Below are 21,074 nucleotides of genomic sequence, written 5' to 3' on the forward strand. Positions count from 1 at the left end.
CACTGTCCTAATATCTAGTAATACCTCGTGCTCAGCAAATTCTCAAAAATATTTGTTGAATGAATGAACAAATGAACAAAAGGAAAATGAGGAAATGGCACCCTATGATGAGAAAAAAAAAATGTGTTCTGGGGCCTATCCTGAATGAGCGCTTTTACTGTCCTTCAGGAACATTCTTAGAAATTCTGAGAAGAGTTTTCTCATTCTCTAAGAGTAAACATGCCTGAGTCAGATCACTTAACTGCTACACGGAGATCAGATCTGTATCTTTTAAAGAGAAGGGTTGGGCAGGAGCAACGACATCCAAATTCCCTCTAGCAAAGAAAATGATGATACCTTCAGAGGACCTGCAATTGAGATGAGCCCCTGCGAGAACCCTGTTCATGGTCACAAGGCAGGGGCCCGGTGTCTCAGCCTCCCTGGGGAGTAAATAGGAACGTACAGCTCACATGACCCTTGATAATCTCCTGCTTCAGATATTCAGGCACCCATTTAAAAAACACAGTTGGAAGGGACCACACAGATTATCCAATATCCATATTTTACAAAAGGAAAAAGAGAGACTTAGACAGATGAAGTGACTTGGCCACACAGCGAGTCGGTAACTGATCCAGGATGAAAACCAAGTTTTCCTGGCCCCTGATCCAAAGTTGTGTCTAACTCACACTCCCCTGCTCCTCTGCCTGAAATGAAGGGCTGACTCCAGGGCTATTCCCATCCAAATCATCCAAGTGTAAACAACCAAAATCGCATCGTCAGACCTGACACAGGCTGTCTGACAGTTCTGAATGCTGTGTTCTGCCATCTCTAAAAGGCACATAGAAAAAAAATGTTTCGGATCAGTTGCCTTCATGCAGAAATAAGAGATTTATTCTGGAGTGTGTTTTACGAATGATTGTTTGCTCCTGTTTTTTAAGACAATACTATTTCAAGTTCTGTGGGAAGTATGTGACTCAAGACGTTACACTTTCATTTTCAGAAACTCTAAATAATAAACATCAGCCTCCACTGCCACTAGGAACTTGAATCTCGCCATGCTGTGAGGCTCACGACCAAGGACTGGGTTGGGGGTGCTGTCAGGTTAGAAGGAGAGGAAAAGTCATCTGTCAGACAAAGGCTCTGTTTAAGCTTATTTTGATAGCAAATAAATTATTTTTATGGCGCCGTAGCATAAAAGTCTAGTTTATAGGGCTCTGTTTCTGGTTTTTGCCATTTACTTTCAAGTTTTACTTTAGAAGTTGGTCTTGTGCCTGGGGAAACTCATCTGGGAAGAGAAAGTTCTGACTTCAGGGCACAGGTCTGGTATTGTTCCAATTCACTAAATAAAGTCATTTTTCTTATCTGCGAAACTTAAACCCACTCCAGGATATTTTTCTTTTCCCAGTACACAGTTCAGCTGCCAAATGCATTACTGCATCATAATTCTAAGTCCCGAGTTTACATTTCTAAGAAACAATGTTTAATTACTCTAGAAGCAAAATAGAAGGGAGCTACTCAAATTGTTAACAAATCATAACCACAAGAGCTGCGCTGTACAGGGTACAAACAAAGAGGAAAGGCAGTAAAGGGACAAGGGCCTACACTACATCTGGTGGCTTCTCTTCCCCAACACTCAAAGCATACTGCTTCCTGGGAAATCTTTCCACCAAACTATTCATCATAACTCATATTTAAGACCATCCACACAGAATATCATAGTTGAGCATGTCTGTACATCTCAGAAATATGGGGAGAAAATACAACTGAAAAATATCCAATCTTGGGGACCAATACATTACAAAAATACTTGTGCTGAAAGCCCTTTTTAGTCTTGGGAAACAGTAAGACAAAAGCAGGTCCCAATGCAGATCCATAATGAATGTCTTGATGAGGAAATAGAAGGGGTCTCAAAGCTGGGTTTAAAAAAGCAAAAATTGCTAGAGTTGCATCTTATGCCACTTAACCATGTGACAGGGTTGGGAGGTTTTCTTCCCTTCCAAATCTCATGTTGATATGTGACCTCCAGTGTTGGAGGTGGGCCTAGTGGGAGGCGTTTGGGTCACGGGGACACAACCCTCATGAATGGCTTGGTGCTGTCCTTGCCATAGCGAGTGAGTTCCTACTCTGTGAGCTTGCACAAGGGCTGTTTGGTTGAAAGAGCCTGGCCCCTCATCCCTTGCTCTCTCTTGCTCCCTCTTTTGCCTTGTGTCTTGCCTGCTCCCCCTTAGCCTTCTGCCTTGATTACAAGCTTCCTGAGGCCTCACAAGTAGCAGAGCAGATGCTGGTGCCAGGCTTGTACAGCCTGCAGAACCATGAGCCAATAAAACCTCTTTTCTTTATAAATTACCCAGTCTCGGGTATCCCTTTTATTGCAACACAGAACAGACTAACACACCATGAAATAAACGTTTTTAAGAATAAGACTAAATTATCAGCAGTAATAACTCAGATTCATTGTTATCCATTTAATTCATCAGTGAAGACAAGAAACCAGTGATAGCCCTACAAAAGAATAGCATCTTCCTAATAAAATGTATAAGGTGCGGTGGCCGTGGAATGAGCCCAGAGTCCCAGCTGCCCAAATGTCAGACAATAATTCTGAAACGGTTTCCTACATTATAATACAATTCCAACAGGATTTTCTGAGTCACTCCCTCTCCTCATGGGACAGAATGTTTTGATACTGCACCGTAATGTACAATAGAGTAAGTCCTTCTTAACGTCATTATTCATCTTGAATGTCATAATACCTCTGATCTGAGTCTGGCACTCCCCAGCAGAGGGAGTTAATATAAAAATACATAAGGGAATTGAAACAAGGAGAATACACAGCATTCATTTTCAAATGAAAAACAAAAATACCAACACAGAAAACCTGATCCATGATAAAACTCTCGGTGTAATTGGGAAATAGTATTTACTCGTAGAGATCAAATTTTATTAAAACTTTTTAAAAAGTGTTTCCTTAATTGTGCATACTTTTCCCTCTAAGAACAGTTTGAGTTTTTGAATCTTTTACAAATCTGACATTTCTTTATTTTCTCCTTATGTGGATTTGTTTGGCAGGTACTTTGACTTTATGATCTGTTTCATGTATTATCTGTAAGTCCTTTCCATATTATTTCTTCTAGTCTTTCTCTAACAATTTCATCTCCCTGGAATAGACAAAAGGGCCCCAGAATTCAGTGATGGCTAACTATCGTACCACACTGCCTCAAAAGGCATAACTGGGAGGAGTGGGAAAGATGGGGAGACATAGTTCAAAGCGTACAAAGATGCAGTTATCCGGCATGAAAAAATCTAGAGTACCACACAAGTAGTAGAGTTAATAATATTGCATTACATACTACAAATTTGCTATGAAACTAGATTTTAGGTACTCTCATCACAAAAAAAGAAAGGTAACTGTAAGAAATGATAGGTGTGTTCATTTAATTGTAGTAATTACGTCACTAGGTATACGTATATCAAAATATCATGTTGTATACTTTCAAAAAAAAGGGGGAGGGACCCAAAAGTGATAATTAACGAAGCCAACTCCAAGAGATTAAAAACAACCTGGCTCACCTAAGGAAGTGCAGGAAGTGCTGATGAAGCAAAATAACCTGCTAATGTTTTTAATGCTGGAAAGAAGGTGTTTGGACCAGGCCACTTCAAAAGCACAAGAGTGGAAGATAAGAATTTAGATGACATTTAAGAACATACCAGACTTAGAGAATAACTTCTGTGGTCAACCTACTTATATTGTGCATATTTGGATGGTTATAGCTACAAGCTATCAATAACACATTTCAAAATGGCTCAAGTCAGGTTCTGCAACAGACCAATTAAACCTGATTCTCTGTGAGCAGAGCCCAGGCATCTGGATTTTAAAGCTCCCAGGGTGATTCTAATGCACAGCCAGGCTGAGAAGCCACAGCTCTGGCCAATCATGCTTTGGGCCTCAGGTCTTAGACCACTTACCAAAAGCACATGGGAGGCCCAGTCCTGAGAAAAGCTGAGAGTTTATTATTAAGGAAGGGGGAGGGAAGGATAGAGCTGTTGATGGCTGATGGGGAAGGAGCAGAGAGTATAAATCCAATTATAGAAATTCATGTTTTATTAAAGAAAATTTAAAACCTGGTAATATTTGGTGTGGTGATCTAAAATGGTCATGTACAAATTACAGGTTTCTGCAGTTTCTCATTTGCTTACAACAAATCACATTATTGATCAATGCATGTATATATGTATACGCTAAACTGGGAACACTTACAATTACTTCCTCATTTCATTCTGTGACTCGAATAGGTTAAAATGACTGTCTTTCTTAAATTTCAGTTCCTAATTGGCCAATATATAAACAATAAAATATGCAGCCTTAAAGATGAGCAAGGAGATACCTTTATCACCTTCAAAATGATATCGTAATCTGTTTTTTAGAGGTCATCTGCTTAGTAAGCAAGACATGCATAAGGAGTTGGAAATTTCCTTTTCATAGTTTTGTTCTGGAAACACATAAACAAGCTCCTTCAAAACAAACAGTCCCAGCACGCTAGCTACACATTTTCCCCAGAAAATACAAAGGAGAAAAGAGAATGGTCCTTGAAGTGGCCGAACTGGCCTCACGCCAAGAGGGGTGCTTCAAAATTGAGACATATTCGCCCACCTCTCCAAACAGGCAGGAGATTCAACAGAGCTGTGAGCTCTTCTTGTGAATTTACCTTTGCAGCCTATAACATAATAGGCAAAGTAGCACAGCATTATGTCATGTCAAGTTACTTCTTGCTTGTGCATACTTAAAACTACAAAAGAAAAACAACTATTCATACTTATTCTGCTCATTAATATGTTCATACCTTCATAACCACATATACAAAATATATACATTTTTATTGAAGGTATTAACTTTAAAATTCAGTGAACCTAAAGGTATTGCTTGCTCTGTTTTATTTCATTGCATAACTCATAAAGTTTCATTTTCTTTTTTTTTTTTTTTGACAGATTCTCACTCTGTCCCCCAGGCTGGAGTGCAATGGCGTGATCTTGGCTTACTGCAGCCTCTGCTTCCTGGTTCAAGCAATTCTCCTGCCTCAGCCTTCTGAGTAGCTGGGACTACAGGCACCCACCACCACGCCCAGCTAAATTTTTATATTTATAGTAGAGACGGGATTTCACCATGTTAGCCAGGATAGTCTCTATCTCCTGACTTCATGATTCACCCACCTTGCAAACTGCTGAGATTACAGGCATGAGCCACCACGTCCAGCGTTTCTTTTATATTTATATTTAATTTTATTTAATTTTAAGTTCTGGGATTCATGGAGGACATGCAGGTTTGTTACCTAGATACATGTGTGCCATGGTGGCTTGTTGCACCTAACAACCAATAAAGTTTCAGTTACAGTCTCTCAGTATTTTCATCTACCTTTTAGATATATAACAGGCTGTCAGTTTTGTTTTGCTGGGGAAAAAATGAGGTCCCTTATGGGAAAGATTTGCCATAGGGTTTTTTTTTTTTAATTTGATTTATTTATTTATTTTTATTTTACTTTAAGTTCTGGGGTACATGTGCAGATTTTGCAGGATTGTTACATAGGTACACACATACCATGGTGGCTTGCTGCCTCCATCCACCCCTCGTCACCTATATTAGGTATTTTTCCTAATGTTATTCCTCCCCAATCTCCCTACCCCCTGCTATCCCTCCCCAGCCTCCCGCCCCTCAACAGATCCCAGCATACAATGTTCCCGTCCCTGTGTCCATGTGTTCTCATTGTTCAACACCCTCTTATGAGTGAGAACATGTCGTGTTTGGTTTTCTGTTCTTGTGTCAGTTTGCTGAGAAATGATGGTTTCCAGACTCATCCATGTCCCTGCAAAGGACATGAGCTCATTCTTCTTTATGGTTGCATAGTATTCCATGGTGTATATGTATGTGTATATACACATGGTGTATATGTGCCTTATTTTCTTTATCCAGTCTATTCTTGATGGGCATTTGGGTTGGTTCCAAGTCTTTGCTATTGTAAACAGTGCTGCAATAAACATATGTGTGCATATGTCTTTATAATTGAATGATTTATAATCCCTTGGGTATATACCCAGTAATAGGATTGCTGGGTCAAATGGTATTTCTAGGTCTAGATCCTTGAGGAATCACCACACTGTCTTCCACAATGGTTGAACTGATTTACACTCCCACCAACAGTGTAAAAGCATTCCTATTTTTCCACATCCTCTCCAGCATCTGTTGTCTCCAGATTTTTTTTATGATCGCCATTCTAACTGGTGTGAGATGGTATCTCGACGTGGTTTTGATTTACATTTTTCTAATGACCAGTGACAATGAACATTTTTTCACATTTGTTGGCCGCATAAATGTCTTCTTTTGAAGAGTGTCTGTTCATATCCTCCTCCTACTTTTTGATGGGGTTGATTTTTTTTTTTTTAATGATAGTGACATTTAGTATGGAAAGAGTATCTACTTTATCTCCTAGTACTGAAAGCCACATATTGACTACCATGGGAAATGGTGCCCTAGGCTCTTTTCCTCAGTTAGCTCTAGAGCAGTGCCCAATAACAGAAACATTATGTAAGCCACCTATGTAATTTCAAATTTTATAGTTACATTTTTCACATGATAAAATTATGTTAATAATACATTTTATTTAATCTAATGTATCAAAAATATTATCTCAACAAATAATATTTTTAAATTACTTTATATTATTCTTTTTAAATACTAAGTCTTTGAACTATAGCATGTATTTTACACTTATAGCATATCTCAACTTGGACATTAAATTTTTATTGGAAGTCATTTATCATAAAATTTAGAGATGAAAAGGTAAACTCACATATTCAAGTTGTTCCAATCATATATATGGACATCAATTTAAAAGTTTCGATTAAAACTAAATATAATTTGCATTTCAATTATTTTATCACACTACCATCTGTCAAGTGTTTTTGAGCCGAATATGGCTATTGGCTATAGTACTGGGCAGCTCAGCTCTAGACTATGAGAGTACAACGGTGCTTGGACACCGTCCTGCTATTCTCCAGAAGAAGTAGTCAAGAAGAGCCCAAGAAAGGAAGCTGTGACAGCTCAGGCCCAAACAATGTTCACTCCAATGTGGGCAGCTGAGAACAACGAACCCCCACTAACATAAATTGATGCTGTTCAGTAAGAGCCCTGGAGGATCTGCATGAGGGATCCATCTTACCATGTGAGAGCTGGAGAGATGGCTCTCAGAAGCAAAACCAACTGGGGACACTAGGACCGGAATCTTATCCTAAAGCTCCCTAAAGCATGGTGTGATTAACTGAGATGAAAAAATCTCAGGCCCCTAGGACCCAGCACCTCTAGAGCTATTTCTAACTTTGGTTGTAAATTCCCTCCCGAATAACATTTTAGAGTCACAGTCACCTCCTGAATACGCACGCTAGGAGGATCAGCGATTACTCCAATAAATTACATTCTGCATCATTTTTCTCAAGCCATTTCCAGTCACCCTTATAAATGCTGCTTACCTAAATTGCCTGCAGTGTAGTGGGTGGTGCAGAACATGCCAGATGGACACATGTCTGAAAAGATACTGTGTCATCCCATGTTCATAGCTGCACAATTCACAACTGCAAAAATATGGAACCAGCACAAATGCCGATCAGTCAACAAGTAGATAAAGAAACTGATATATATATCACGGAATACTACTCAGCCATATGAAGGAATGAAATAATGGCATTCACAGTGACCTGGATGGAACTGGAGACCAGTCTTCTAAGTGAAGTAACTCAGGAATAAAAAACCAAACATCAGAAGTTCTCACTCATAAGTGGGAGCTAAGCTATGAGGACACCTATTCCCCAAAAACCTACTGAAATTTTTTTTAAAAATAGGGAAAAAAAAGATATTATGTTATTTTTGGGGAGGAAGATTTGGGTGGATAACTTAATAAAATGTCACAAGTTTTTAAAGAAAAAAATATATAACTATAGTGACCATCATTTTCCCCAAATTAATTTTTTTAAAAGTGAATTATATAGCCTAAAAGAAGCAGGATAAATCAGCACTACCTTAGGAAGTCTGCCTTTGAACACAAAACTGTGAGCCAAAAAATGTATACAATCACATACAATTAAGCGTTCAAATGCAAGTTAATCTAAATGATCAACTTCTACATATGTTCAAAGGGAGACATCTTTTGGATTATCATTTCAAACTCTCTCCCAAATATTCATAAATCTTCAACAGAATTTAAAGTAAGGTCTAGAAAGTGAGCATTCCATTCCCTTCTCTTTTTCATTTGCTTTTGATGGTGAAGCTGATGCACAGAACGAGGGCCCAACTGCCAGCCATGACAAAGAAGCGAAAAAGAAAGTGGAGAAACTGGCTCCGGGACACCTTGGACATCACAATGCACAAAGTGCAACCTTCTCTTCTTCATTCACATGCATCCATTCTATACAGACACTTATTTAAGGCTTCCAGTGGGGCCCCTTCCCGCCCTTAGGCCACTGTGTGTGTCTGGCAGCCCCTGACCCCGGCTCCATCTGGTTCCCCTCTCTCTAGGCTCTAACCTCTCTTTCCATGGACTTGCCATAGTTTGCTTTAGTTTACAGCTATAGATTTTTAAAAGTTACTTAATTATTGCCTGTCACTCCCTAGACTGTGGGTATCATGAGGGAGGGATGCCTCTGTTGTGTTCATCCAGGAAGCACATTTCCTAACACATACACCTTTACTCAGGGATGTTCAATAAGTCTTTTGGTTGAATGAATTCGTTTGCTATTTGGCTAACAAATTTAAGACCTTTTTTCATTCTGAAATATTAAAACTTTCTATGAGATCTTCCTTAAATAAAGCTTTAACTGTCAAAAATAATCATTCTTAATTGTGAAATACTAAAACTTTCTATGAGACCTTCCTTAAATACAGCTTTTAAACGTCAAAAAAAAATGTCAGTTGCTATGTGTTTATAAAAACAGGTAATTTCTTTCCTTGCACCCTCACTGCCAGCATTATCAAAATGTAGTTTCCAATCTTAGGAAAAAAATATTGTGCAAGTGAATAGCAGTGGATATGAGCGGCACACAAGCTTGAAGAAAAGTGATGTCCACATCTCGGCAGTGGAACTGTCGCTCCCTAAGAACGAAGAACGTAGATGTTTTGTTCAAGCCAAAAACCCTATCACTTTGTCCCAGAACAACCCTGCAAAATGGCGAAGGCACATGGGCCTCGTGCTTCACGCCCCTCTGTGGAACGCGTGACAAAGAGGCCGAGCACAGCAGATGAGGTGCTGCCTATGATCGCTCTGTGCAGAAAATGCTGACCTGGTTTTAAATTGTGGCAACAAGTTAAAGAACACAAATAGCTAATCTGAAGTCAGTGAGCCTTTGTGGACATTAAGAAAATGCCTGGGCAGAGGCTGTTTGTACCTGATTCACTCGAGGGTGCCATACGGCTCAGGAGGTCAATTACATGAGACAATACATGCTTCCCCATCACGAGATGAGCAAGTGAGGGAAAAGCAAGTTCCTAACAGAGGAGTAAATTGTTTTCTGTCAATTTTGCTTAAAGGAGAATGTATGCAGTGTATACTGCTGTAATTTCTAGAGAAATTTAAATTTCTGTAAAGTAACTTATGGAGTTGTCAATTACATTAAAAACAAATCTATTTATAGAAACCCCCTGCATTATATCAAAATCAGTCCAAGTTAAAAAAATCACATTATTAACTTTTTTAGCAACAGATGAGCAAAAGTCACTAAATTTTAACAGTATCATTTTGCACCTAAATTTCACCCTCTTAACTATAATAGGAAAAGAGGAAGAAGGGAGAGGGGGAAAGACAGGTTGTACTAAAAACCCTCCAATCTGTAAACTTAGGAAGACTAACTTGGTTTCTTTTCCTGCAGAAGGGTGGATAACAAAAGCATGTTCATCAAATACTTGTCATTAAAAGACGTATGACACCCTACTAAGCATTTATTTCTTTTTTCCAGAAACTACTCCAATCCTGCCTTATGGTCTTTTCCTCACACAAGCCAATGTTACCCCAAATGACACATGGCACTGTCAGTGGAAACTGTGATCGGCCACAGAAGCACAGTGTTAAGTCTCTCTTTAATTCCAAAGCAAATCAGCTCTAATGATAAGAGTACCATCTACCATCAGTGCACCACACCTGGAGGTCACACAAGAACAGGTCTGCACTTTTCTGCCCTGTGACTCGTGTAAATGCAAGGGATCGGGAATCAAACCTGAACCTGGACTAAGAGAGATAAATGTCCATTGGACCCCAAGTTCTGGTAACTCTGAAAGGGCATCTGTGACGTATGATGCCCTTCACAAATCCCTGACTTCCTGGATCGCACCCTAGGGTCAAGGTGCATCCTCCGCAGCTCCCAGCTTTCTGCTTTGATCAGAGAGTGATGCATCACCTGTAAACTCTGGCTACAAACTCATATCTCCTGCAGCCATCCCACATCCTTCGCTGCCCTCAGTTCTGCTTCACACACGAATCAGTAATTATTAACTGCAGAGAGATGAACAGACCCACGAAACGCTGCAAATCCTTCCCAGGATCTGAAGTTCTCCATTACAAAGGAAACCATGCACGTACATCTCCCCCCTCCCTGCTGCACACCTCATTTGCCTGGAAGTTGCTCAACTGGTTAATAGATGATAAATGACAACCATATTCCTAAGATGTCCGAGCTCCTCAGCATTTATATTACCATTCAGTGAAACCAATACTAGTGTTTAACATGCCAAATATAATATAAAATCAATGTGTGGAAATTGGAAATTTGAAAAGCAGATGAGTAGGGGTTGGCACACAGAAAATGTCTGACTCTAACAATATAAATCAACAGTTTTGGCCAGGCGCAGTGTCTCATGCCTGTAATCCCAGCACTTTGGGAGGCCAAGGTTGGCAGATCACTTGAGGTCAGGAAGGAGTTCAAGACCAGCTTGGCCGACATGGTAAAACCCCATCTCTACTAAAAATACAAAAATTAGCTGGGCATAGTGGCAGGTCCCTATAATCCCAGCTACTCAAGGAGGCTGAGGCACAAGAATCACTTGAACCTGGGAGGCAGAGGGTGCAGTGAACCAAGACATCACCACTGCACTCCAGCCTGGGCGACAAAGTGAGACTGCCTCAGTCCATCCATCCATCTATCCATCCATCCATCCATCCGGGAACAGAGTTCCGGTCTTGGCTCCAGGAAAGTAATGGCTACGTCTTCCATGAGCATCTTTTCAGAGTCTGAAAAGGGTCTGGGGTTGTGCACGCTGGAGGTACTCAAATAGAGTCAGTCAGTTAAAAGTGACTGAAATATGCATTTTTTTCTCTCATCTATTTTTTCTTAAGTACAGGTGTATGTATGAGTGCATGTGTTTGCAGAGTAAAGGAAGAGTCTTCTTTTGATCACTGGAGAATATATAGAAATCGAGTTGTCCTGAGTGCCTGGCACCATATGTGTACCTTTTCTCTTTTTTCAGGTATCTGGGGTACTCGTACCTCAACAGGAATAAAGGGAACTACACATTTCTAATGCAAGTTATATTCATTCCTACGGCCACTATAATAAATAACCACAAAGCAGGTGGTCCAGAACAACAAAAATGTATTATCTGACAGTTCTGGAAGTCAGACGTCCAAACTGAGTCTCACTAGACTAGAACTCAGGTGATGGCAGAGCTGCGTTCCCTTGGGAGGCTCACTTCTCACCTTTTCCAGCTTCAGGGCTGCCCACGTTCCTTGGCTGGTGTCCCTGATCACTCCGAACCCTGTTCCTGTCCCGTCCTCTATCCTCTTCTCTGTCTCTCTTTAATACTGTGCCTTATCGTTATGTGGGGCATACTGGGCCAATCCAAGATAATCCTTCCATCTCAAGATTCTTAGTTCAACGACATCTGCAAAGTCTTTTTTTGTCATGGTAAAGTAACATATTCACAGGTTCCAAAGATTATGGCCTGGACATTTTTGGGGGGGGTCATTATTCAATCTACCACACTAATGAATTACATTTCATTGTTATCCATAGAGCTCACGATATCTGAAATTTTCATTCAAATAAAAATAAGCCTTCAGCCTACTTATGGAAAAGATTAGATGGAAGTCTTTTTGATTCATTATTCTCCATCATATGACCTTAAATATCCCAAACCCCATTTCTCTGCCTCAGTTACTCCACATCGAAACCATTAGTCCCAGAAATGTTAAGCAGGACATGTGGAATGTAATGCCTTCTAACACTTTAGATATTTGGAAACATTAACATGTATTACATACATTAGCAGTTTCTTACATTCCTGGAATCACTCAGCAGACAGTCTCAACTACCAAGACAAATCTGAAATCCATCAGGGAAACAGCGATGGCAAATAATCCAGCATAGATGCCCTTCAGCAAATATTTACATCTGGGCACCTACTAAGTGCACAGTTCAGCACTTGACACCGTGGGGGAGATGACATAATGGAGAAAAATGCCCAGTAGAAGACAGAAAACATACAGAGAAGAAACAGCAAGTGGTAAGTGGTATACTGGAAACACACACACACACACACACACACACACACACACACACACACACACAAAGTGCTTTAGAGTCTGAGCTAAAGGAGAGCTGTTCTCAGAGTCAGACTTCAGAGTCTATTCAGGGAATGACATCACTGCAAAAGTGGCACTTGAGCTTGATTTACAACATAGGTAGAATTTTGCTACAGAACCTTTCCAATTAACAGAAAGACAATGAAGTTCAGGCATGGGGGCTCATATCTGTAATCCCAGCACTTTGGGAGGCTGAAGGGAGCAGATCACCTGAGGTCAGGAGTTTGAGACCAGCCTGACCAACGTGGTGAAACCCCGTCTCTACTAAAAGTACAAAAATTAGCTGGGCATGGTGGCAGGTGCCTGTGGTCCCAGCTACTCGGGAGGCCGAGGCAGGAGAATCGCATGAACCCAGGGGGTGGAGGTTGCAGTGAGGCAAGACTGCACCACTGCATTCCAGCCCAGGAATGTAGTCTCATTGAAAAAAAAAAAAGAAAGAAAGAAAGAGGAGAAGGAGGAGGAGGAAGAGGAGAAAGGAGGAGGAGAAGGAGGAAGAAGGAGCAGGAGGAAGGAAAAGGAAGAAGGAGGAAGGGAAGAGGAAGAAGGAGAAGGAGGAAGAGGAGGAGGAAAAGAAGAAGAAATAATGAATAAATAAATCATGGTCCCAGGGCAAGAAAGTTCTCATTCAATCTATTTACTCATTACTTATGCACATGGTATTTCCAAATAAAAGAGACTTGTTTCTATCTATAAAAAGATCTAGTCTTTGTTTTTAATAATCGAAAATTACATAAAAGCACCAAAATAAAGTAAAAATTCAGCCTCACAAAAAAAGGTATCTACTCTTTTGACAACACTCACAAAACAGACCCCTTCCAACAGGTTTGTGTAAGTGGCCTTTTGGTTCACCACAAAATAAATGGCAGCAAAGTGAGCCTGGGAAGGTGTCCTGCGTTTCCTCGGATTCTGTATTTGGCTATTTGGTATCCATCAATTACAGGACAAGTTAACAGCCACGTGGTTTCCATCTCTCCTGTGATCTAGCTGAGCCACCTCCTTACCTAACTCTCAGCTACCTAGCCCACATTTCCCCTGCCCTAAATCCCTCTGGGCCAGAAACTGACAACTAAAGACCATCCCACCCTCTAGCCAACCCCAGGCTGATTCCTCTGCTCTGCCTTGCCTTTTCTATAGCAACCCAGCAAAGGATCTGGCTTCGGCTTTCCCCTGACTCTTGTCTCTTCCTCTTCACCAAAACACGTGCTTCTCCTCCTGGTCCCCTCTTCTCTTAGAAAATGTAAGTAATAAAAACAACTTCTTTCCGCCAGGTGTGCTGGTTCAAACCTGTAATCCTGGCATGTCTGCCAAGGCAGGTGAATCACTTGAGGTCAGGAGTTCAAGACCAGCCTGGCCAATACAGTAAAAACCCATCTCTACTGAAAATAGAAAAATTAGCTAAGCGTGGTGGCTCACACCTGTAATTCCAGCTACTTAGAAGGCTAAGGCAGAAGAATCACTTGAACCTGGGAGACAGAGGCTGCAGTCAGCCAAGATCATACCACTTCAGCCTGGGAGACAGAGTAAGATCCTGTGTCAAAAAAAAACAAAACAAACAAACAAACAAACAAACAAAACTTCTTTCAATGGCATTGTCCTCACTGTGTCGTCACTCAGTTATCTCTATAAGTTAAAATCCTGTGGGTACAAACAAGACAGAATGGGGGAAATGCTATAAACATCACCACTGAAAATAGCAAAAAGTGACAAATGACAACGAGGAAGGATACCAAAAAGCTCCCCAGGCACTCAGGAGTCTTGCCATGTGGGAGTGTTAACGTAACTACGGGCAAGTCGTGAATTAAACCGCAATGACCCATGTTCACAAAACAGTGTTGATAATGATGAGATTGAGAAAAGGTCAAGCTTCTACACAGTCAAGATAAGATTTCAGAAGGTTAAGTACTTTAGAACGACTTTCACACACATACCAAAAAGTTTAAAATTGGAGTTTGAGCATTTAAAGAATATTTCAATGATCTGAAATGTTAAATCATCATGAGTGCTTTTCCTCAATAGTTGGGGAAAAGCTGGGCCCTGGAGTCAGGCAAAACAGGCCCTGCTCCCAACTTCATCACTAACTCACTGTGTGACGTTGGAGAAGTCGCTTCCCGTCTCTGAGTCTCCATTTCCTCTAATGAGAAAAGAATACTCAACCTGACAACATCCGAGATGCCTTCCAGCTCTGACATCTTATCTTTCGTAAGTAAACTGTCATTAGTAACCTAGAATGTGAATTCTAATCACATATTTCAGCCACGATCACAAATTATAGGTTTGTTTCTGCCTCTTAACCAGAAATGTAACGTTTTTAGAAAGAAAACTGAAAGACAAAAGAAAACCCAAAAGTCAAAACTATTCGAATCTCTCCTTAAGGAGTTTATCTCATGAAGAAATACCCAACCTCTCCCTATCAGGATGTTTTGAAACCCCAGTCAAGAATGCCCAACAAAAATATTTACAAGCACATGAGAAGAAAACACATGCTTATGATCATTTTTAAAAAGAAGAAGAAAAATGAGGGGGAGGAGGGGGAGGAGGGGGAGGAGGGGGAGGAGGGGGAGGAGGGGGAGGAGGGGGAGTAGGAGTCCTCTCATCTTCAGCACAAATACAGTATTCTGTGGGGCCTCTAAACAGAAAATTATCCAGCATTGTTTGTGCCTCTGCTCTGGCAGGACACAAGTAAGTTTTCAAAGTGGATATGAACGGATAAAAGGCACAAGGCTTCTGTAAAATAAATATATAAAGTAGCATGGAAAGAACACATTATTGTTCAAGAGTCAGGAAGCTCTGGAGCCCAGCCCAGGAAAACATTCTGCAACCTAAGGTGTGCCCTTCCAAGTCTTGGTCTGTTTATAAAGGACTCAGAGATAATTCCAGACATGTGTGATTTCATATCAATCCAACTTTCCTGAGAGAAAACATGTTCAAACTCAGAATAGTTAAGATTTGGAAAGGACAGGTGACGATTATTTCAATACGCTTTTCAGTACTGCTGCATGCTAAGAAAGCAGATGCCTGCTGGCTGGCCTCGCCACGCGGAGGGATTAATGGGTCAATTTCTTGAAGAAATAGCACCATGACATAATTGGCCATCACTTAGCCAGGAATCAATCAGACGGACTTTTCTCATCTATCTGAGCTTTTTGTTCATTATACCTTAGGCCATATCAGAAATATAGCTGAGAACATTCTCCGATGCCTCAGTTTCTCTCACCAAAGCATCAGGAATAGAAGTGTGTGTCTGTCACTATGTTGACAATGTCACTACATTGTCTGTTCCTCATAAGAAGGGTTGAAAACTCAGTGGATAGTGATGTGATGACATAAATGACCTCAAATTGCTTATGCTCTAAGCTCACCTACTTCAAAGCATTTCAGAAATACCTGTCAAATTTTTCTGGCCCATCTCATTCCCTCGATAATGGAAAAAGAAACAAAAGGATAAACCTTTAAGACATGAGAGGCTCAGAGCAGAACAAGACCAAGACCTCAGTTCTGCCTGCTCTGCTCCAGATACCATTTCATGTTTACTCCATATCATAGGGCAGAAGGCAAACAACTGAATAGTAAAATCACATTCTCATTAAGTAAACTGTTCCAGAACTCCGGCCGAGTGTGTTCCTTCAGAATTAATGTATTCTGCTGCTAGAGCCATCCCCATTGTCCTATTCTGAGTGACTACAGGGAGAAGGCACAGGGCCCCAGACCCAGGGAGCAAGGCTACTGTGCTGCAGCCACTTCTGTCACCCACAAGAAGTCACCTGAGGCTCTGAGACCTCTCCTCTGACCACATCCAAGGCCCTCCTCGCCAACCCCACCCGTTAGGGTTGCCAGATAAAATACAGGATGCCCAGTTAGATCAGAATTTCAGATAATTAATGATCTTTTAGTATAAGTTATGTTCCAAATATTGCATGGGACATGTTTATAGTCAAAAAAAATTATTCATATGAAATTCATTTTTAACCAAGTGTCTTCTATTTTTATTTGCTACAACTGGCAACTCTACCCCCTCATTCTTTCACTACTCCTCCAAAGTATTCTATGATACAAGGAGAAAAATAAATTCTGACACAAAAACAACTGGGAGGTGAGGAAGAACTGACAAGCTAATTTCAAAATAAAACGTTTGGCCGGGCATGGTGGCTCATTCCCGTAATGCCAACACTTTGGAAGGCCAAGGCAGGGGGACTGCTTGAGGCCAGGCATTCAAGACCAGCTTGGGCAACATCGTAAGACCCCATCTCCACAAAAAATAAAAAATTAGCCAGGTAGGGTGGCACAAGCCTATGGTCTTAGCTGCTCAGGAGGCTGGGGTGAGAGGATCGCTTGCGCCCAGGAGGTTGAGGCTGCAATAAGCCAACATCAGGCCCCTGCATTCTAGCCTGGGTGACAGAGACAGACCCTCATTGCTTAAAAAACAAAAGTCAACAACAGCAAAGGCAAATGATTTTAGAGAATACTGGAGTAACCAACAAAAAATTATGTTTGTCACTGAAATTAAATGGTATAGCATCATTATTTGAAATTAAGAAGTCATTAGCGTTCTACAGGACACAACTTCTTCACATAGTACTCTGAATATTAAAGTATCCAATTAGAAAGGTGAAGGTAGATTCAAAACTGTTTTTAAACAGCATGTTTAAAACTACCAGTGCGTAAAATGGTTTCTAATACTGCTGACTTGGTCATCTAGGGTAGTTGTAATTTTAAAATGTATTGCTGCATTCGGTGTTAGCTCCCCCAGTTATCCACTTAATTACTGGCCTTAGTGACACATAGGAATCCTCCCTAGTTCTTTTCTACTGTACACAGAACACCTCAGTGACACCAGCTTTGGAAACAACCCACTTGGGTTATGTAAGGAGGGCAGCTGACAGAAAATGGGGCTGACAGAGATTTCAGGGAAGACTTGAGTCAGGGTCAGGAGGAGGAAACTGGCCGGTTTCCAGCACCTCAGATCCACGGTGCAGCTCTGCTCTCCCCAGTGATCAGACACGCCCATGCTCAGAACACAGGGCCACGCCAAGAAGAAATAAACTAGAGGCCCTCCGTATCTCTGCTCCATGCATACAGTGAAGAAGAATTAGCCTTCTCCTCCCTAGATCAGAGGGAGGCACAAAATTATTTAAAAGATGAAGGCACAGGATGCAGATATCTTATTATAAAGATACAGACATTTATATGGCAAGAAATTAGTTACTTGTATTTACATGTATGTATTTATTAATTTATTTATTGACAGGGTCTTGCTCTGTTACCTGGGCAGGAGCACAGTGGCAAGATCACGGCTCACTGCAGCATTGACCTCCAGGGCTCAATTGATCCTCCCACCTCAGCCTCTTCAGTAGCTGGGACTACAGGCATATACCATCACACCAGCTAATTTTTGTATTTTTTGTAGAGACAGGGTTTTACTATGTTGCCCAATCTGGTCTCAAACTCCTGGGCGCAAGCCATCCACCCACCTCAGCCTCCCAAAGTATAGGGATTACAGGCATGAGCCACCACACCCAGCCTCCATTTTATTTTAAAGCATTAATGCCCTTCAATTAGGAAATAATAATAATGTTAAGCACTTTCTGGGTACAAGCCATTGTGCTAAGAGCTTCGCATAAATGTATCTCAGTCAAGCCGCACCATATCCCTATGAGTTTTTTTAAATCCCCTGTTTAATTTCATAGTTAGGCTAAATGTGCAAGTTAAATAGCTTGTCCTAGACTGCAGACACGGTAAACAGTGGGGGAATGATTTCGAGTCACTGCAGACTGACCCAAAAGCCATTTTCTTCATCCAGAATGTATTACCTGTCCCCAATTAAGCACGTATTCTAGGTGGTAATCATGACACAGTACGCAGAAGCATAACTATTACAGGGAACTCACTTAAATTTCTCTGGCCTTCAGTTACACAATGAAGCTACATCATCTTCAAAGATCCTTCTAATGTCCAAATATCCAAGCTCTATCGAAGCGGAACCAAAAATTCCTCAGGGTCAGCTATACATAGTCACATTTAATCTACTTGACGCCTCTGAGGCTTAGAGAGGTTAAGTGGCTTCCTCAAGGTTACCAGGCCAGAATGGAAAGAGATCTTTCAAATCCATTTCCTGGAAGTCTCCTTTAAACCATAGCTGGATCTATGATCTCTAATTTATATGGCAATGTTGCAAGCCAGTAGACATAAAAACATTCAGGCTACAAATCCAACTACAGAACACAAGCTATTAAGTCTTAGATTTATTAAACAAGCTCTTTTCTCCTAATAAAGAGAAAGCAGCTACAGAGTCCAACTCAGTCACTAGATGTCAAGAGTTAGGCAGTGGCGCAGGTGCTGTGATGGAAGCCTACATCTCTAACACCCCAGGCACTGCGACTCCATAGCCCCCTACAAAAAGCAACCTCGTCCTACAGAATCACGACTGGGTAAAAAGAAACCCAACAGAGCAAGGCTCGGAAGGCGATTGGGCAGTGGGCCACTTAAACATTGCTATGGAAATACAATTAGTCTTATTGACCTAAGACGTAATTCATTTAGGGTTTTTTGATACTTCAGCAGGAGCTGAGCCCCATCTGGATTTAAAAGGACTTGATGAAAAAATTTAGATTACAAGAGGACACTAAACTAACCTCAGGAGGCCAGTCACTTAACCATTTTTTTTTTTTTTTGAGACAGAGTCTCGCTCTGTCACCAGGCTATAGTGCAGTGGCATGATCTTGGCTCACTGCAACCCCCTCCTCCCAGGTTCAAGCAATTCTCCTGCCTCAGCCTACCAAGCAGCTGGGACTACAGGCGCGTGCCAGCTAGGTTTTTATATTTTAGTAGAGATGGAGTTTCACCATGTTGGCCAGGATGGTCTCGATCTCCTGACCTTCTGATCCACCCGACTCAGCCTCCCAAAGTGCTGGGATTACAGGAATGAGTCACCACGACTGGCCCACTTAACCTTTTAAAAGCACCTATGTACCTATGTTGAATGAAACAATGACCATTCTCCTCTATTTGTTAACTTTTTTAAAAAAATGTAATTTTATTTTTCCTTCATTTAAAGAATCTTTTCCTGCAATTTGCCTCAAACATAAGCTTTTACACATAGACAGTTTCTACGCTCCAAGCAAGTTGCCCCTCAGATCAGTCCACACAGTCTGCACATCTCTTTCTGTATATACTATGCTGTTTTCCATGGGGAGGAGAGGGGGACAGTGAGGACAGGACCAGAGCCAAGGCTGATGAATATTCTCCATATGAGTCACCATAAAAAGAAATACAAGACCTGTATTGTATTGACCAGCCCCTGCCCTCAAAGCATCCATGAGGTAGGTGATATTTTGCTAGTCTACATGACAGTGGAGACCAGAGGGCCTAAGCCTTTTAACGGGGAGGGTGGGTTGGCTTGTGATTCCCATACTGCTGACTTCCTCCGTGAATGCCTCCAAATCCCCAAAGTATAGATCTGATACTATGGAACATTCAACCTGCTCTGCAAGCCCCATTTCCCAAGGAGCAGCTGCCTGTAAAGGTAAAACTAATGCACAACCAGAGCTGTCATGGCTTCGACCATCAAACTGCTTTAAACTGCTAACAGAACCACACAGCAATAGGCCATCAGTCAGGAGCAGAAAAGCTGATTGTCGCTAAAGAGCATGAACGACAAAGTTCTGGGATCCCAGTGCTCCGTGTCTGTTAAACTGCATTACAAAATAATGTGAGTCATAAAATCAATTCAATAAACAGTATTTTATGTAAATTAAATGGAAACACAGATCCTTAAGGGTAACTGTAAACATCTGTAACTTGAAACAAATACTTCAGGATCTGTGTGTGTGTGTGTGTGTGTGTGTGTGTAAAACTGGTCAGGATGTAAAAAACTGTAAAACATATTTCTTACTGGGTGTCATAATTTTAAAAGTTTGGAAAATGCTGTCCTAGGCTCAGTAGTAAATATAGTTTTGAATAACTGCAGCCAAAAGGAACAGCAGTTAGGACTGTGACCCAAGGAAAGGCAAACAAAAATGAATAAAAATAAATACTTCCTTAGAAGGACTGACCATACAGTTCACAGTCTTGACCCTAACTCTATTATTCTTGGCTTGAAATCATCCAACCATCTGAGAAAACGGCTGCAAAACACCTGAAAGATTTCAAGTGCAGGTGTCTGGAAGGCACACACCAAAAAAACAAATAACATCGGGTTCTGAAAGACAGGAAGCCACCATTCCCAAACCATAAAGACTCTGCGAGAATAAAAATGTTTACACTACTATGTTAAAAAGCCTAGCAAGTAGATGATGTGCACGGCAGGCCTGAAGGCAGCCCCTGAAACACTGCAGAGACAATGTCACACAGATAATGCCTTGAGGTGGGAAAATCAAATAGGAGCACCGTCTTGTAAAGGACTGGCACATTAACTGAAATTATCTTTTTAATCAACTAAACATGTATTTTGGGATATCTAAAACAAGCATCTTTTTTTTTTTTTTTTTTTTT

The 21,074-nt window shown here is 41.0% G+C and overlaps 1 protein-coding gene and 2 long non-coding RNA genes across 9 annotated transcripts in view; 1 reads left to right on the top strand and 2 right to left on the bottom strand.

Moving 5' to 3' along the window:
• LRCH1 (leucine rich repeats and calponin homology domain containing 1) overlaps positions 1 to 21,074 on the bottom strand; it is a 210,684-nt gene that overhangs the window by 140,294 nt on the left and 49,316 nt on the right. The gene's annotated exons all lie outside the window — the stretch shown is intronic.
• On the bottom strand, positions 7,871 to 10,938 carry LOC116562443. Its single transcript, XR_004273941.1, has 2 exons — positions 8,888 to 10,938; positions 7,871 to 8,814 (listed from the first exon to the last, which is right to left on the bottom strand). It is a non-coding gene; the product is annotated as an uncharacterized LOC116562443 (long non-coding RNA).
• Positions 11,649 to 21,074, top strand: part of LOC116562441 — a 16,361-nt gene continuing 6,935 nt past the window's right edge. Inside the window, exon 1 of the long non-coding RNA XR_004273939.1 lies at positions 11,649 to 11,660. This is a non-coding gene — a long non-coding RNA (uncharacterized LOC116562441). The remainder of the gene's footprint in view (positions 11,661 to 21,074) is intronic.

The sequence above is a fragment of the Sapajus apella genome, unplaced genomic scaffold (assembly GCF_009761245.1).
Source record: "Sapajus apella isolate SASKATOON/1434 unplaced genomic scaffold, GSC_monkey_1.0 scaffold32, whole genome shotgun sequence".
Classification (NCBI taxonomy): Eukaryota; Metazoa; Chordata; class Mammalia; order Primates; family Cebidae; genus Sapajus; species Sapajus apella.